Source organism: Humulus lupulus, chromosome 2 (genome assembly GCF_963169125.1).
Source record: "Humulus lupulus chromosome 2, drHumLupu1.1, whole genome shotgun sequence".
Classification (NCBI taxonomy): Eukaryota; Viridiplantae; Streptophyta; class Magnoliopsida; order Rosales; family Cannabaceae; genus Humulus; species Humulus lupulus.
This window is the reverse complement of record NC_084794.1, coordinates 42000050-42016924: the sequence shown is the minus strand read 5'-3', so window position 1 is coordinate 42016924 and position 16875 is coordinate 42000050. Positions and strand designations below refer to the sequence as shown.

At 36.2% G+C, this 16875-nt stretch overlaps 1 non-coding gene across 1 annotated transcript; it reads left to right on the top strand.

The window, feature by feature from the left end:
- Nucleotides 1-13893: 13893 nt before the first annotated feature.
- Nucleotides 13894-14000, top strand: LOC133820239 (small nucleolar RNA R71). Its single transcript, XR_009886664.1, has one exon. It is a non-coding gene; the product is annotated as a small nucleolar RNA R71 (small nucleolar RNA).
- The last annotated feature ends 2875 nt before the right edge of the window (nt 14001-16875 follow it).

Below are 16875 nucleotides of genomic sequence, written 5' to 3'. Positions count from 1 at the left end.
TATCAACCCGCTCAATATAACCCGACCCGCCAATTAAGAACTTACTATTTTTAATACATTTAAATGTATTAATATATTATATAGTTTTGTTTTAATTTTTTTACTATAAATTTATAATATTGTTTTAAGCTTAAAAAAATAAATTTCACACTATTAGTACTATTACAACAAAAAATATAATCTTAAAAAAAAAAATACACTACCTCTTCGGTTTGGATGGGTTGACCTGACTAACCTGCTTAAACTATTGGACGAGTTAAATTGATTTTTTTTATTTAAGTAAGTTACGAATTCACTTTTCTTAACCCGATTATAACATTAAATAGATAAAAATATCTTCTAATCCCATGCTTTGCATGTAAAGAAGGTGTTCTAAAAAAAAAGCAAGATAAAAATTGAAAAGCGGTTTTGAAATTGATTTAAAAGGACTTCCTAAAAACCAGGAGCTAAAAGCCCGAAACCTCAGGTGACGTTTTTCCACGTCGTATTGTTGGAGGTTTCGACGTGACCCAACTCTGACTACTCTTACGTATATGCCACGCGCTTACCCACAAATTGACTATCTTGCCCCTCACCGACCTTCACTTCCCGAATTCAATTCCACGTGTTTCAGAATCTTTTAGCGAACCATTTTCTTGTCCTTGAGGACATGGTAAATCTTCCCAATTTACAATTAATTTGTTTGTTATTTTATTATACATATATATAAAAAAAACTAATTTCTGATTAGGTCTCAGACCAGATCAACAAACCAGAAGCTGATTATAAAGTCCACATCTAACCCAAAAAGGTAATCCTTTAAACCATTGGCGCTAAATTTTACAATAATTAATCTCCAATTTGAGAATGTTTAGGAGTTTTGGACCACATATTATAATAGGTCCAAATAGGCAATTTAAAAAAATTAAGCTTAATTAAGGAATAATCAATCTTTGTTAGTTTCAGTGGAGAAGAACCTGCAGAGAATAAACAACGTCAAAAGTTAACTAAAAAAAATAGTCATTATTTTATGATATAGACACGATTGCAGAGTTCAAAAAATTAAAATATATGGTTCGTCAAATTATGATTTGATTATGATAAAACTATATAAGATGCAATGAACTTGAGAAGAAACAGTGACACTCCAAAATGAAAAGATTTATATATTAAATATCTTGATATTAGGTAGGTCCAACAAATACCGGCTGTTTAGTCAAGTTAATTTTCCAATTTGGGTAGCTTTTACAGGGAATATGATAAGTATTTTAGGGAATATTAGCTCTATACATTGTAGCATCTATAGTCTATATAATTATATAAATGATTTTCTTTTGTATGGTCATATTTTGATTGGACAAAGTAATATAAATATATATACAGTGTTTGGATTGCTTTTATAGATAAGGATGCAAATTGAGATGATATATTAAACTATGTAATCATCCATGATAGTTGGGTGGAGAAATTTAAATGTCCAAAGTTGTAAGAGTACTAGATTGAGGTAGCCCCACAGATTCTCGAGAAACAACCAGGTTCCAAGACATTATTAAACAAACTATCAAGTTAATTAATTAAATGTGACTTTACTTGAGGAATCAATTACATTATTGATTATCCCAACTTTATTCCCAATGTTCGATATTTAATCATCAAAGTTTTTGCATGCATGACCCACAAATTATGGGCTAATTTAAATCCTTAATTAATTGACACATTCTAATATAGATCTAAAATCTTCATGTTGTGTTGGTCTGTTTGGAGGAGGAGAAATGACTGTGTGTGGAATAATAGGAAAGGCTCAACGTATGGGGTCTTGCTCCTAGTTGATTCTACCTTGCAGGCCTGGGTTAGTGCTCAAGATCGCGAAGTGGCTCCTTTGCCAAATTACTTATCGTCTGCTGATGGAGCTGTAGTGTGGAGAAAACCAAGAAGGGGAGACCTTAAGGTTAATGTTGATGCAGCCAATTTTTTGGGGGCAGAAACTTATGGTTTTGCGGGTGTAGCCCAGGATCACAATGGAACTCTGATTGAAGCTTTCTCGGTCTGTAGGAATGGTGCGATCAATCCTGAATTGGGGGAAGCCATGGGTCCGTGAGGCACTGAGCTGGATCAAACGTAGGAGATGGACAAATGTGGTGGTGGAGACAGACAGTTTGATGGTTATCCAAGCTCTTAGAAGTAACATTGTCATGACTTCCTATTTTGGGAGCATTATTGATGATTGTAAACTCCTATTAAAGGACTTGATTTCAGTTTCTATTTATTTTGTTAAACATTCTGCAAATGAGGCTGCCAATGCTTTGGCTAAGTCCTCCTCTGTTGTAGCTGAACGTACTCTTTTAAGGGATGATATCCCCTCAAGTGTGTTGGATGTAATCTTTAAAGATAGTTGCCAATAAAGTTCACACTTTTATTCAAAAAAAAAAAGTATAAATATAAAATTATTTGTTGGAAGATTCTAATTTTCATTATTTTTATATTTTCTTATTTGACATAGATTTTAATAATAATAATTTAAATAATTTCTACTTGTCAAGTATTTGCACAACAAATAAAATAAAAGAAAACACTGTTTTATTTTATTAGTTGACGCCTATTTTATTCATAATTTATAATATTTTGAAAATATAAAATATTACCAAATGGTATATTTTAGCATTTTTAAAAAAAAGTTATCGAATAATGTATTTTCTCAACAAAAAAAAAATTGTATCAAACATGAATAAAGACTTCAGTTTAATTTCATTTATTATTAAGGATTATAATTATGACTTTTTTAAAAGAGAAAAATTGACAATTTCAAGAAATATATGCAATATTAATTTTTTTAATTATATTAAATAATACTTGTGCTAATTGGATGCATTTTGAATATTGAAAGTAACCAATTTAATCCACACTTTATTTTTATAACTAATTTTGTTAAATATATATAAAATAATAATATTACATTTGTTAGAAAATAATATGTTGCATCAATGAGAAATATGTTAATTATTACAACTCTAGACAAAATAGGACAAATAAAGCAAATATTGATTAAATAAGATTACAACTCTATGATTGAAAATTACAAATAAAATAAGAAGAGAAGTAGAAGAAAAAAATAGAGAAATACAACTCTAAACAAAATATACAAATAAAGTAGTAGTGTTGAAACAAAAGAAATAAAAGATTACAACTCTAAACAAGAAATACAATTAAATAGAAAAGAATAAATAAGATGAAAAGCAATTGCGAAAAATGAAATAACAAGAACAAGAAAAGAATAACACTCTCACTCACACCACCAAAGTGAAAAACATTGAGGATCACCAACTTGAATAAAGTTTACAACCTTTGTCCAAAAGCTTATTTTTTCTTATATCAAGCACTAAGGGAACTCTCACAATTTGAAAATAACTCTCTGGAATAATCAAGCCCCTAGGTGTTTTCTAGCCAAGTGCTCTAGTGGATAGAAAATGTTGTGTCTTACAAGTGAGTAATAAGACTCCTATTTATAGAGTTTGAGATACCCTTTGAATTTCAAATTCCACTAACCTCATGGCTGTTACCAATGCTCAATTGGATGTTTATGGAATTAAAATGGAGATTTGAGAGTTACTTAGAATGTTAGAACCGTTCAAATTGGAAAAAATTGAAAATTGGCTTTGGCAGTCAGCCTCACTGGCTACGACCTAGAGTATCAGTGGCCGCGACCACTGGCCTCTGTCCCCCAGGCTACGGCAAGGGATAAACAGTGGTTGCGGCCACAACCCATTTTCAGTACATACTTTTGTGCAATTTTCCAAACAATTCCAAATAACTCTTAATTGATTTTGTAACCCCCAAACACATTATTGGGGTTATAACCAAGTCTCCAACAGTCATTTCACTTGTGGCTTTAAGAAGTTTAAATCAAAATTGTGTAATAAAAAATTTACACAATAATGGGCAATATTTGAGAGTTACAAATTTGTTACTGAAATTGTAACTCTCATTTTGTATGTTATAACATGTGCATTCTTTGTCATATTTATTTAATCTAAACAATATATTAAAAATAATATAACATTCCCCCACTAGATTAAATAGTTCTCTACTGTAACACTTATTTAATCAATCGACATTATATTTAAAAATATAACATATCCCCCACTTGAATAAATAATAACTCTCTCTCTCTCTCTCTCTTATAGAAGTCATTGCATTGGTTCATAAAGTAAAGTGTTCTTCAACTTGAATTTTACTATAGTGTAATTATCACAAAATTTGTTGAAAATTTGGTTGCACGAGGCATTAAACCATCTTTCCATGATAACAAAATCGGTGATAACACAAACACATTTTCCATGTTCACTTGACACCTCTATGTCTCTCTTTGCACCGTTAATGGCCATGTGCACTTTCCATTAATGAACGTTCTTGAGACTACTCCCAATTATCATGAGAGGCGGCACCACGCCTAGGTCCATATAGGTAGAACTCTTACAATATTTTGTTACCAAAAATACTTGTCTTCACAAGACTGAATTCTATTAAAAAACCTCTCGGCTTTAACCCTCAATTTGGTAACTCACAAGTACTCAACATCTCAGATGAGACTGTTTTGAGTACAACTAATATTCACTTGATTGACTTGTTATTACCTATTGAACCTAACATTAGTTAAGTAACTAGTGTTAAGATATGTTACCATCAATCGTGAATCTCTTTATGGAGTTTATGTCCCATCCCTCGAGATGATGTAGCCACGAAATCTCTAGTTAATGGCTTAGTGAAATGATCCACCAAGTTTTCACTTGTTCTCACATAGGATATTGAGATGACTCCTCTTTGAATCAATTCTCTTACATATCCATGTCTGTTGCTATCAATTTAATATTGATTTTGAATACGCAAGTGCACGTAATTACACAAGTAATATAATGATAAGTAAATCGTCTCCACAGGGATTGCAAATTAAAAAAAGTAAGCAAAACAATTACTAAACAATTTTAGAAATTTAAAAATCAAGTGGGTTGTTTATAGGCTAAGCAAAATATTAAAATTAAAATGGAAATACTGAAATTAAAAACTGAACTGAACAAGAAAATTTAGAGAAATATATGGATTGCAAAATGGACTTGAATTATTGAATTCCCCTATATTATTTATCATGAACAACTTGCGGACAGATTGCTACAGCAATATTCTAGCAAAACTCTCAGGTTAACAAGAATTCATTTAAACACTCATAAAACTTTCCCAAATTTTATGACATTAATTCTTCTACCTAATTAAACATATTCTTATGCAAAATCAGATTTAAGAATGCAAATCAAAGTTTAATTCTCAAAAGTTACACAAGGTAAAGAACATATCCCTATGTTACTTACTAACATAACATAACCTAGATTATGACTTGTGTCATCCAAGTTTTTTCCATTACATTTAATCTTTCCAGCATTAAGCATAATTAAATAACTTGCCATTGCTGGCCAAACAACAACAAGAAATTAATGTAAGCACACTTGAATGAACAAAGGAGATTTTACTAGAATAAAGTGCAAGAAATTTATAGACTATAACATAGGGTTCATCAACAATTCAAGCCACCTAAAAATTATTTCATGGCTGAGTTCATAGTCATTAATTCACAATCAAAACAGTCCATAATATTCAGATGTAGAATCCAACTCAGAAATTAATAAAATAAAGTTTAGGAAAAGAAGAAAGAACAAATCCAAAATGATGCTTGAGCTTTCTATGCTTGTCCTCCTTCTTCCTTATTGGTATTTTCAGTTTTTCCCTCTCTAATTTTTCTGGTCTTCTTTGCCAAAAATGGCTGCCGCCACTTCTCTCCAGCTGAACCCTCTTTTAGTGTATGTTAGGTTTTTCTCCCCTCCTCTTTCCAAAAGTACCATATTGCTCCTTTTTCTCCAAAAACATGAAGTCCTCATTTTTTAAGATTTTTGTCCTTTTCTCCAATATGCTGACTGGTTCTTTTAGCCCTTGCCACCTCAGCCAAAATGTCAGCTCACCCATTGACTGCCACACATACCTTGTGCCCCAAAATCTGCCTGATCAAAATGCTTCAGGTTTGCTGCAGCAAACTTGAATATTCAACTATCAACAACATAATTTCATCAAAATAGATTCATATGCTAGCTCATTCCTTTGTGCAGATATTTATCCATGAAATCATTATCTTTAACCCAATAGCTATTAAAAACTAAAAAATAATTACACTTAATTAAGATAATGAAAACATCAAAGTTAGCTACAAAAACTAAAAATAAACTAACATCACCTATGATTTTTTCACAATTATAAGTTCAAAAGCACATGAAATAACTCTTTATTCAAGAGTTATCATACCCCCAAACTTACAACATTACTCGTCCTCAAGTGATGACTCTAAAAACAAAATACAACTAACAAAAGACACAAAAGGCACAAACTAAAAACAAAAGACAAGAAAACACAAAAGACAAAACACCACAACAATGGACAAACTTTGCTATGCCAATGGTAAAAAGGGGAAGGCTCTCAGGAAATTTTATTTTGAAAAAGAGAAGTTGAATTTCAATCTTTCACAAGTTTTAAACCAAATTCTTCAAGCATTAATGTTGCTGCCAAAATATGAATAAAGTGTTTCACCCTTTAGTGCATGCATAGCTTTTCCTAAACAATTTCAATCACCAAAAATCAAGCTAAACCTTGGTTTTCAAGCTTAAATAATGTCTCCATAAGTTACTTAGTGATTCCCTCTCCACTAATGTAGACAAACACCACACCAAAGATCAATAGGACTTTATCAAGCTTGTAATGATAGGCTAGGGTGAAGATAGGATAAGAGAGATAAATTTTGGCTCAAATCACCCTAAACACCTCAATCTTTCTAGGACCTAAATACATAAATGCATACATTAATTTCCCCCAAAGACAACCCCACAACACAATATAAATCTTGCCATTAGCCTTTATTACTAACATACAAAGACAAAACTACAACAACTTTCCTTTATTTGAAAAGTACACCCCCAAACTTATTTACAAACATACATATTACAAACGTACATACTTTTTTTTTCTTTTTCTCTTCTGATTTTTTCTTCTCTTTTTTTTTTAGATGCTTTGATGCAAGGGAGTGCACTCATTAATTTTTTCTTTTTTTTTTCTTTTTGGATGCACTATTTTTTTTTTACTATGAAAATAAACAACTGGATGGCAAGAGTACAAGAAAATTGAGAAAACACTCTCCCCCCCAAACTTAAAATCAACACTGTCCCCAATGGTGAAAACAGGCAAAAGAAGAAAATGAAAACGCTCACCCAATTTTCTCGCATCCACTCAACTCAACTCAACTCCCCAAAATACACAACAAATAAATCCTATAAAGAACAAGGTGCTAAAAGGGTGTGGTGAAAAAAGATGATTATATATATGTAAAGGTAGGCTAATGAGTGGCTAAAAAAGAAAAGTGACACTTAAGCTCAATGGGGTGACTAGGGATAAAAAATGCATACAAGGTAGGCTTCAAAGGTTCAAACGGTCCAAAGATGGCCTAAATCATTTCATCGGTGTGGTATCGTCTAGGATTTCGCCTCAAGGAAAATCACTAAGTAATTCTAGAAACTTAAGCTCTCACAAGAAACTAGCTCTTTCTAGGGTCTCAAAATTGTTTAATCGAGCTATGCACAAACTAAAAAGAGAAACACTCTCATCAACCGATTACTAGCAACATTCACACCCAAAGAATTAAGTTTAAAATTTAAGAAAGAAAGACATTCAGCTGCAACTTAGATTGATTATATATATATTTAAGTTTGCAAAGTCATCATTGAGCCCCCTAGTTAAACACTAACAAAAGCAAAGAATATCCTCAAAAGAACGACAACACAACAAGACAAAGACAAACTAAAACAGAACAAAGATAACTATTCCAACAAAGTACCTTCCTAGCAACAAAACACAAGGCAAATGACTCAAATTTCGGTGCTCACTACACAAAAATCACCAAAGAAACATAACTAAGTACAACACAGAGCACCCAGTACACAAAACACAAAAATCATTATCAACACTTGAGACCAAAGTATAACACAACACAAAAATTTGCCAATGAGTAAGAACTACATCTAAAACAGAGAAAACAAAGAAACAGACATAAACAAAATCAAATTGGGGAGTAGAGTTCAGAAATGCTCATTCAACGAATATGCTGGCTCTGCTCAAGGGATGCACAACTAGGTCACTCGGTGCTTGGGTGAGGCACAGCTAGTTGCATACGGAGATTGCTTGATGATGTGCATGGAGCTCCTAGAATTCTTGCTGGCCTGGGCTAGATTCTCTCGAATTTGGGTCGAGTTGGTGTTGATTTGGTGGCTGGTGGGGTAGCTTTGGTGGGGGTAGAAGCATTTATAGTGGCTGGGGAAGGCAGGAGTAATGGGGAATTAGGGATTTGGGTATATACGGATATATATATATTTTTTAGATATGATAAATTTTTTACTGAAATATATATATAGATTTCGTATAGTTTATAGTATATACATATTTATTATTATTATTATTATTATTATTATTATTATTTTAAATACATATTTCAGTATATGCATATAATTATATATATATACATATATATAGTAAAATATGTATAAATAATATTAAATATAGTACATATATATTTTTTATAAATATAGTATTATATATATATGCCTCTGAATGAAACCATGACCCAGGATTTTTTTCCTGCCCAGATTGCTAACATTTTGCCCAAGATTTGCTTCAGCAACCCAAATTTGACGTAACTCTATTTTTTTCGGATATTTTTGCGTACATATTGCTGAAGCAAAACTCTCGCAAAACCTTCAGACTCCAACATGACTTTCAAAACACCCTGTTTCTTGATTTCTCAACACCTGAAACACCAAAATACACATAAAACCACTCCAAAACATCACAATAAAATGGAATTAAAATTGCAAAAAATTAAAATTAAAATTAAAAATGAAAATAGTTAAACACTCATATGTACATATATATATATATATTTTGTTCTTTCCTGTCTCTTTTGTTTTTTTTTTTTCTATAAACACTATTATTCTACACTGGCTTCTTTTTGGGTTGTCTTTAAATTAGTGTCTGAATCACTTGACAACCCAAACTTTAATGATCCTCCAAAGTGATGGAGGTCTTCTCGCGGTTGACCTCACCTCCCCAATAATGTTTCAGCCACTGCCCATTCACTTTAAACTCCCTTCCGGATTGATCTTCGCGAACTTCAACTACTCCAAAGGGGTAAACTTGCACCACTGTGAATGGGCCAGACCAGCGAGACTTTAACTTGCCAGGAAATAACTTCAAGCGCGAGTTGAAGAGCAATACTTTCTGCCCCTTCTCAAAGACCCGAGCTTGAATTTTCTGATCATGCAACCTCTTAGTTTTCTCCTTGTACAACTTAGCATTTTCATAGGAGAACAACCTCATCTCTTCCAGCTCATTTAACTACAACTTTCGAGCTTCTCCAACAGCTTGGAGATCCATATTCAGTTTCTTAGTGGCCCAATATGCCTTATGCTCCAACTCAACGGGCAAATGGCAAGCTTTCCCAAAGACCAAACGATACGGTGACATTCCCAAAGGGGTTTTGAAGTCGTTCGATAGGCCCAAAGAGCATCATCCAAACGCTAAGACCAATCCTTTCTACTAGGATTCACCGCTTTCTCTAGGATTCCCTTGATCTCCCTATTGGATATTTCAACTTGACCGTTGGTTTGGGGGTGGTAGGCGGTGGCAATCTTGTGCTTCACACTATATTTGGCTAATAAAGCTGCCAAAATCTTGTTCACAAAGTGGGTGCCTTCATCACTTATAAGCGCCCTTGGAGTGCCAAAACGGGTGAACACATGCTTATGTAGGAATTTCATGACCACCTTGGAATCATTAGTAGGACTTACCACTGCTTCAACCCACGTAGAGACATAGTCAACAACTACCAAGATATACAAATTTCCAAATGATGGTGGAAATGGCCCCATGAAGTTGATTCCCCAAACATCGAACAATTCCACTTCAAGGATGTTATTCAAAGGCATTTCACTCCTTGCTGAAATATTTCCAACACGCTGGCAGCGGTCACAACTCTTAGCAAATTTATGAGCATCCTTGAAGATAGAGGGCCAATAGTAACCTGATTGAAAAACCTTGGCGGCTGTTCTTTGCCCACCAAAATGTCCACCATAAGGAGCTGAATGACAATGCTCTAGTATGCTAGAAACTTCATCCTCAGGCACACAATGCCTTATGATTCGATCTGAACATTGTTTGTACAAATAGGGCTCATCCCAATAATAGAATCTCACATCATGAAAGAACTTCTTGAGTTGCTGCCTATTCAAATCAGGTGGCTGCAAACCACTCACCAAATAGTTGACAAAATTAGCGTACCATGGAGTAGTGGTTTGGTTCACAACCAACAATTGCTCATCAGGGAATGTCTCTTTAATAGGCCATTCACTTTGCTTTTCACTTCCAGCTTCAAGTCTAGATAAGTGGTCAGCCACTTGGTTCTCCGTTCCTTTTCTATCCCGAATTTCCAAGTCAAATTCTTGAAGAAGCAACACCCATCGAATAATTCGTGGCTTATCATCCTTTTTGGCAATTAGATACTTGATCACTGAATGGTCTGTATAAACCACTACTTTAGTCCCCACAAGATAAGCTCTAAACTTTTCAAAAGCAAACACCACCGCCAAAAGCTCTTTCTCAGTGGATGTATAGTTCAATTGGGCATCGGCTAATGTCTTGCTTGCATAGTAAATGGAATGAAAAACCTTATCTTTTCGCTGCCCAAGTACAACACCCACAGCAAAATCACTAGCATCGCACATCAATTCAAAGGGGAGAGACCAATCCGGAGCTACAATGATGGGTGCAGTGATAAGAGCCTTTTTTTAAAGTCACAAATGCTTCTTGACACTCCTTGGTGAACTCAAATGCTCGATTTTGGTCAAGTAAGGAACAAAGGGGCTTAGAAATCTTTGAAAAATCCTTTATAAACCTCCTATAGAAGCCCGCATGCCCCAAAAAGCTTCTAATCCCCTTGACTGTAGTAGGTGGTGGCAATTTTTCTATAACTTCCAGCTTTGCTCTATCCACTTCTATGCCCTTGTTAGAAATTCTATGGCCCAGCACAATGCCTTCTTGAACCATGAAATGACATTTTTCCCAATTGAGTACCAAGTTTGTTTCTTCACATCTAGCCAAGACTTGCTCCAAGTTAGCCAAACAAGTGTCAAAAGACTCCCCAAATACTGAAAAATCATCCATGAAGACTTCAAGAGACTTATCCACCATATCTGAAAATATTGCCATCATACAATGTTGGAAAGTGGCGGGGGTGTTGCACAGCCCAAAAGGCATCCTTCTAAAGGCCAAGGTGCCATAAGGACAAGTAAAGGTAGTCTTCTCTTGGTCTTCCGGCACGATGGAAATCTGATTATAGCCTGAATACCCATCAAGGAAACAATAAAACTCCTTTCCCGCCAACTGATCAAGCATTTAGTCAATGAATGGCAGTGGGAAGTGGTCTTTACGAGTAGCCTTATTCAACTTCCGATAGTCCATACAAACACGCCACCCCATCACTTGTCCTATGGGAATCAACTTATTATTTTCAGTAGCCACCACCGTGACTCCACCTTTTTTAGGAACACACTGAATTGGGTTGACCTAAGAACTATCTAAAATTGGGTAAACAATTCCATAATCAAGCCACTTAATTATCTCTTTTCTAACCACTTCCTTCACGATAGGATTAAGCCTTCGCTGCTGCTCAACGGAATTATTACAACAATCCTCCAACAGAATTTTATGCATACAAAATGAGGGACTTATCCCTTTGATATCCGCCATAGTCCAACCAATGGGCCTTGTGTATTTCTTCAAAACAGCCAGCAACAAACTCTCTTTTTCAGCTCCTAACATGGCTGAAATAATCACAGGCAAGGTCTCATTATCTCTCAAATAAGAATACTTCAAGTGACTAGGCAAAGGCTTTAACTCTAATTTTGGTGGCTCTTGAATAGAAGGCTTAGGAGGCTTAAAATTCCCTTCCGACAAGTTCAATGACTCAAAAGGCCTCCGAAATTTTGCAAAGGGATGCTTTGACTCCACCCATGTAACTTGGCTTTCTTCCTCTTCACTTAAGTTTTCAAGATCTTCAAGTGACCTCACCCCCACTCCATCTTTACAAGCTTCCTTATGGAGTTTTTCAGCGACAATAGACTCAATTACACTTAGCCTAGAACATTCCTCAACCTCATCCAGAAACTTCATAGCATTGAACACGTTGAAAGTCACTTGTTGGTCATTCACCCTCATAGTAAGCTCCCCTTTTTGTACATCAATCAAGGTCCTCCGGGTAGCTAGAAATGGCCTACCCAAGATAATAGGAACATCTCTATCCGCTTCATAATCAAGGATGATGAAATCAGCCAGAAAGATGAATTTATCAACTTGCACAAGTACATCTTCAATTTTTCCTTCCGGGTGCGCCATAGAACGATCCGCTAATTGCAAAGTGACTGTGGTTGGTCTTGCTTCTCCAATCCCTAACTTCTTGAAAATTGACATGGGCATCAAATTAATACTAGCCCCTAAGTCACAAAGTGCTCTACCAACATCTCTACCACCAATAGAACAAGGAATTATAAAGCTGCCCGGATATTTCAATTTAGGAGGAATTTTACTCTTCAATATAGCACTACACCCTTCAGTCAATGCCACTGTTTCAAATTCACCAAGCCTCCTCTTTTTAGTTAAAATATCTTTCAAAAACTTCATATAGTTGGGCATTTTCTCCAAAGCTTCCACCAACGATATATTGATGTGAAGTTGTTTCAAAACATCTAAAATTCTCCGGAATTGACTATCTTGTTGCTGCTTTTGAAAGCGCTGAGGAAATGGTGGAGGTGGCTTGCTTATAGGCTTTCCTGAAGCATTTTGCGAAGGAATTGCTGTAGCAATTGCTTCAGGATCAGCATTTAAATTTTTTGATTTCACAGCTTTGTCTCCCTTATCCACACTACTTTGAATTGAAGTGGGCTCGCTGTTTCTAGTACAATTATCCTCAGTCAATTTCAGATTTTTACCACTCCTCAATGTAACCGCCTTGCAATGCTCCTTTCCATCTTTCCTTGGATTTTCTGTGTCACTAGGCAAGGTGCCTTGTGGTCTATTCCTTAGCTCATTAGCAAGCTGCCCCAATTGAGTTTCTAGATTCCTTAAGGATGCTGCTTGACTCTGAATCATAGCATCATTCTTGGCCATATATTCCTTCATTAAACTCTCCAATGAGCTTGATTGAGACACTTGAGGAGGAGGTGGTTGAGCTCTTTGTTGTTGTTGAGAAAACCCTGGTGGATATGTAGGCTTGTTTTGCATTGGTGCTTCGCTTGAACTAGCTCCTTGACCTCCCCATGAGAGTTTGGATGCTGCCTCAACCCCGGATTGTAAGAGTTCGAATATGGGTTATTTCGATTGGCATTTTGATTCCCCACATAACAAACTGAAGCAGGATTCGATGGACAACTCTCAAATGCATGCCCATCTCCACAATAAACACAAGAAACATCGGCAACTTGTCCCATAGCAGCTGGTTGTACCATTCCCCCCAAACTCATGTTCTTGAGAAGGTTAGTCATTGAAGAAACTTGAGTGATCAAAGTTGTCAATGCATCAACTTCAAGTATACCAGGCACTTTTTAACTTGTTGAGGCTCTAACATTGGACCATTGATAATTGTTGCTAGCTATCCTCTCCAAAATCTCATAGGCTGCATTATAGGACTTAGAGAGAATAGCCCCATTGGCTGAAGCATCTAACACTATACGAGTGGATGAATTGAGCCCATTGTAGGAAGTTTCCATTTGTATACAACGCGGGATCCCATGGTGTGGGCACTTTCTCAATAACTCCTTGAATCTCTCCCAAGCTTCACAGATTGATTCATCCTCCAGCTGCTGAAATGACATAAAATCATTGCGAAACTTGGCATTTTTGGTAGGAGGGAAGTACTTCATCAAGAATTTTTCAGCCAACCCATTCCATGTAGTCACCGAGTCGGGAGGTAGGATGTTGAGCCAAGCTCTAGCTCGATCCCTCAAAGAGAAAGGGAACAATTTCAACCTTAGGGCCTCGTCGGTCACTCCTTGTAGCTTGAAAGAATCGCTCACCTCCAAAAATGAACAAAGATGAAGGTGAGGATCCTTAGTAGGCAGCCCACTAAATTGACCCACTGTTTGCAACATTTGGAACATCACGGGCTTTAACTCAAATTGGGGTGCTTGAATTTCAGGCCTAACAATGCCCGAATTTAGCTCATTAAACATGGGGGCAGCATACTTGTAATGCCCCAGACTCCAGGGACCGTTACAGTATGTCTTGTAACCAGTGCTAAACTCGCTAATCGAGTCATTTGGCCAAAAAAGTGAAGCTAAGTAAGATTAGCAGTTTAGGGATTAAAAACTTTGGTTAAGATGTAACGTTTCATTAGAACGTTTATTATATACATTGGGATCCCAAAAATATAATTTAGATGTCTATTATAGAAAATATTTACAACATGCCGATCTAAGCGGCAAAACAGGGTTTAACCCTAGTTCCTCTTTCAACCCTCGGCCGTGTGGTGGTCGAGCAACGACATATGTACACGTCATCACCTAAGCTCTTCAACTCAAGGATGGTCTAGCTTTCTTTTGCCTTTACCTGTACCACATAACACCCGTGAGCCGAAGCCCAGCAAGAAAACCCAATATGCTCATGAACAGTAATAACATGTCATCAAATCATAAGGCAAACACCTAGCAGATATAGCCCTAATCAGGCAGGCAACAAATCCACGTAATGATGGGTATCCAGGATAAGAAATCCTACCCTCCTGAGTGGATGACTACCAAGTCAATCTCAATCAGATAAGTGATTTAACACTGGTGGTTCCGGTAACCATACCGAGCTGATAGCCCTGAATAAAAGAGTGACAATGGTACAAGTCACTAAGGTGGGATCCATTCCTTTTATAAATAAGTGATCCTTTCACTAGCTTAAACAGAATAGGTACATGATGATTAGTCACCAACATAACCTTCCTCATGACCCTAGAGTGATAACTATGGAACACTGTTCCCTAGCCATGTGACAAGCAGTCACCTAGGCCTTAGGCCCTAGCTCTGAGTAACTGGTCCTAGAATAGCCAAGCACTTATAATTTTCATCGACCTTCAGGTCGGTCCAGCATTAATACCCCATATGAGTCATTCAATGCTGATATCGATAAGATCTAATCTTCATTCGGCTCTGTGTCCTCGACACTTATGCCATTTCTAACTCTCAGGTCAGTGAAACACGACCAGTGCTCAACCCGTTGTGAACTTGACTAATAAGTCACAGCTTCACAGACGGATCTGACACCATTGCCGATTCTGACTAATAAGTCAGTGCCACCCATAAGCAAGCAATGCTACCAAACATATATCATATGTCACATATTCAAATATAAGGTATTTCGCATGCTTACTTAACCACTACCAGCATAATTAGGACCATGCATAAACACAGAGGCTCAAGCTCTGACCAATCTCATAATCGATATTCACGGCATGCCCTAATCACATATTTCTCGTGCGTCATATGCATTACATTTAAACATCCAACATGCATCAAGAATAACCATGCATGTCACATATACACAGGGTGCAGTTTTCTTACCTCAGATTCGAGCTAGAATGAATAAAAGAACGACCCTTGAGAACGATCAACTTTTAGTCCTTTAGCGGTCACCTAGTCATAACCAAATATGAGACACCATCAATAAAAATGGTCAACATAGGTTTCCAAACAAATATCTAGCCTCCGAGAGATCAATCCAAACTAATCCAAGTAGTAGGAACACTCCTGAGGCCTATAACTAAGTTCCTGGGGTCAAAATGTGCAAATGGGGTGAAAATTGGGCAAGGGCTGCAGCCCTAGAACCTTGGGCAACGACCCCCAGAATTTTCTGAGCCAAGGGCCGCGGCGCCCAGCAGGTTCCTCTTCCCCACCTGCTTCTTCATGCCAGGGCCGCGGCCCCCAACCCTGGGTCATTCCCAAACTCGTTTTTAACACTCCAAAGCCTCCAAAATCATACCTAAACATTCCCCAATCATAAAATCAAAGTTCCCAAGCTTCCCAATGCTCCAAAACCCTCAAAACCCAAGGTTCAATCGAACCAAAAACTCAACGATTCACAAAATCTAATTCAAAGCTTAGAAACTCGAAAAACTCAAAACTTAAACTTAGATTACCTTTGATTGGGTTGTTTTCCGTCAAATCCTTCGATTAAGAATATTCTAATCTTTCCTAGGATCGCTTTGCCTCGACCCTCGCTTGATTCCGACTCCTAGAACTCAAGATTTCTTCAAAAGGCTTCGAACGGTAAAATGAGCTAACGAGGGAGAGAGGAAAGTATTTTCTAACGTATGTTCTATCTGACAAGCTACTTCATGCTTAAGTAACCTCAAATAAAACCTAGTGCTCGGGGACCCAAAAACACCCCCAAGGATATTATAGTCAAAACCTCCGAAATTTCATCCTGATCTCAAATATTCCTAATTTATCATCAAATAAATATTCTTATTACCCCATAATTGACCCCATTATGACAAAACCGCTAATCCATTATATATGACCGTCTCATGCCGAATAGCTCGAATATATCTCCATAATAATGGAATCTCATTTACAAATTACAATATGCACCTAAATATACAAATATGCCCTCAACAGGCCAAATTACCAAAATGCCCTTATAATTATAAATACACCCATATTCATGCATTTATCATCATATAATAATATAATTCACATAAACATGCATATATTCATTTTATAT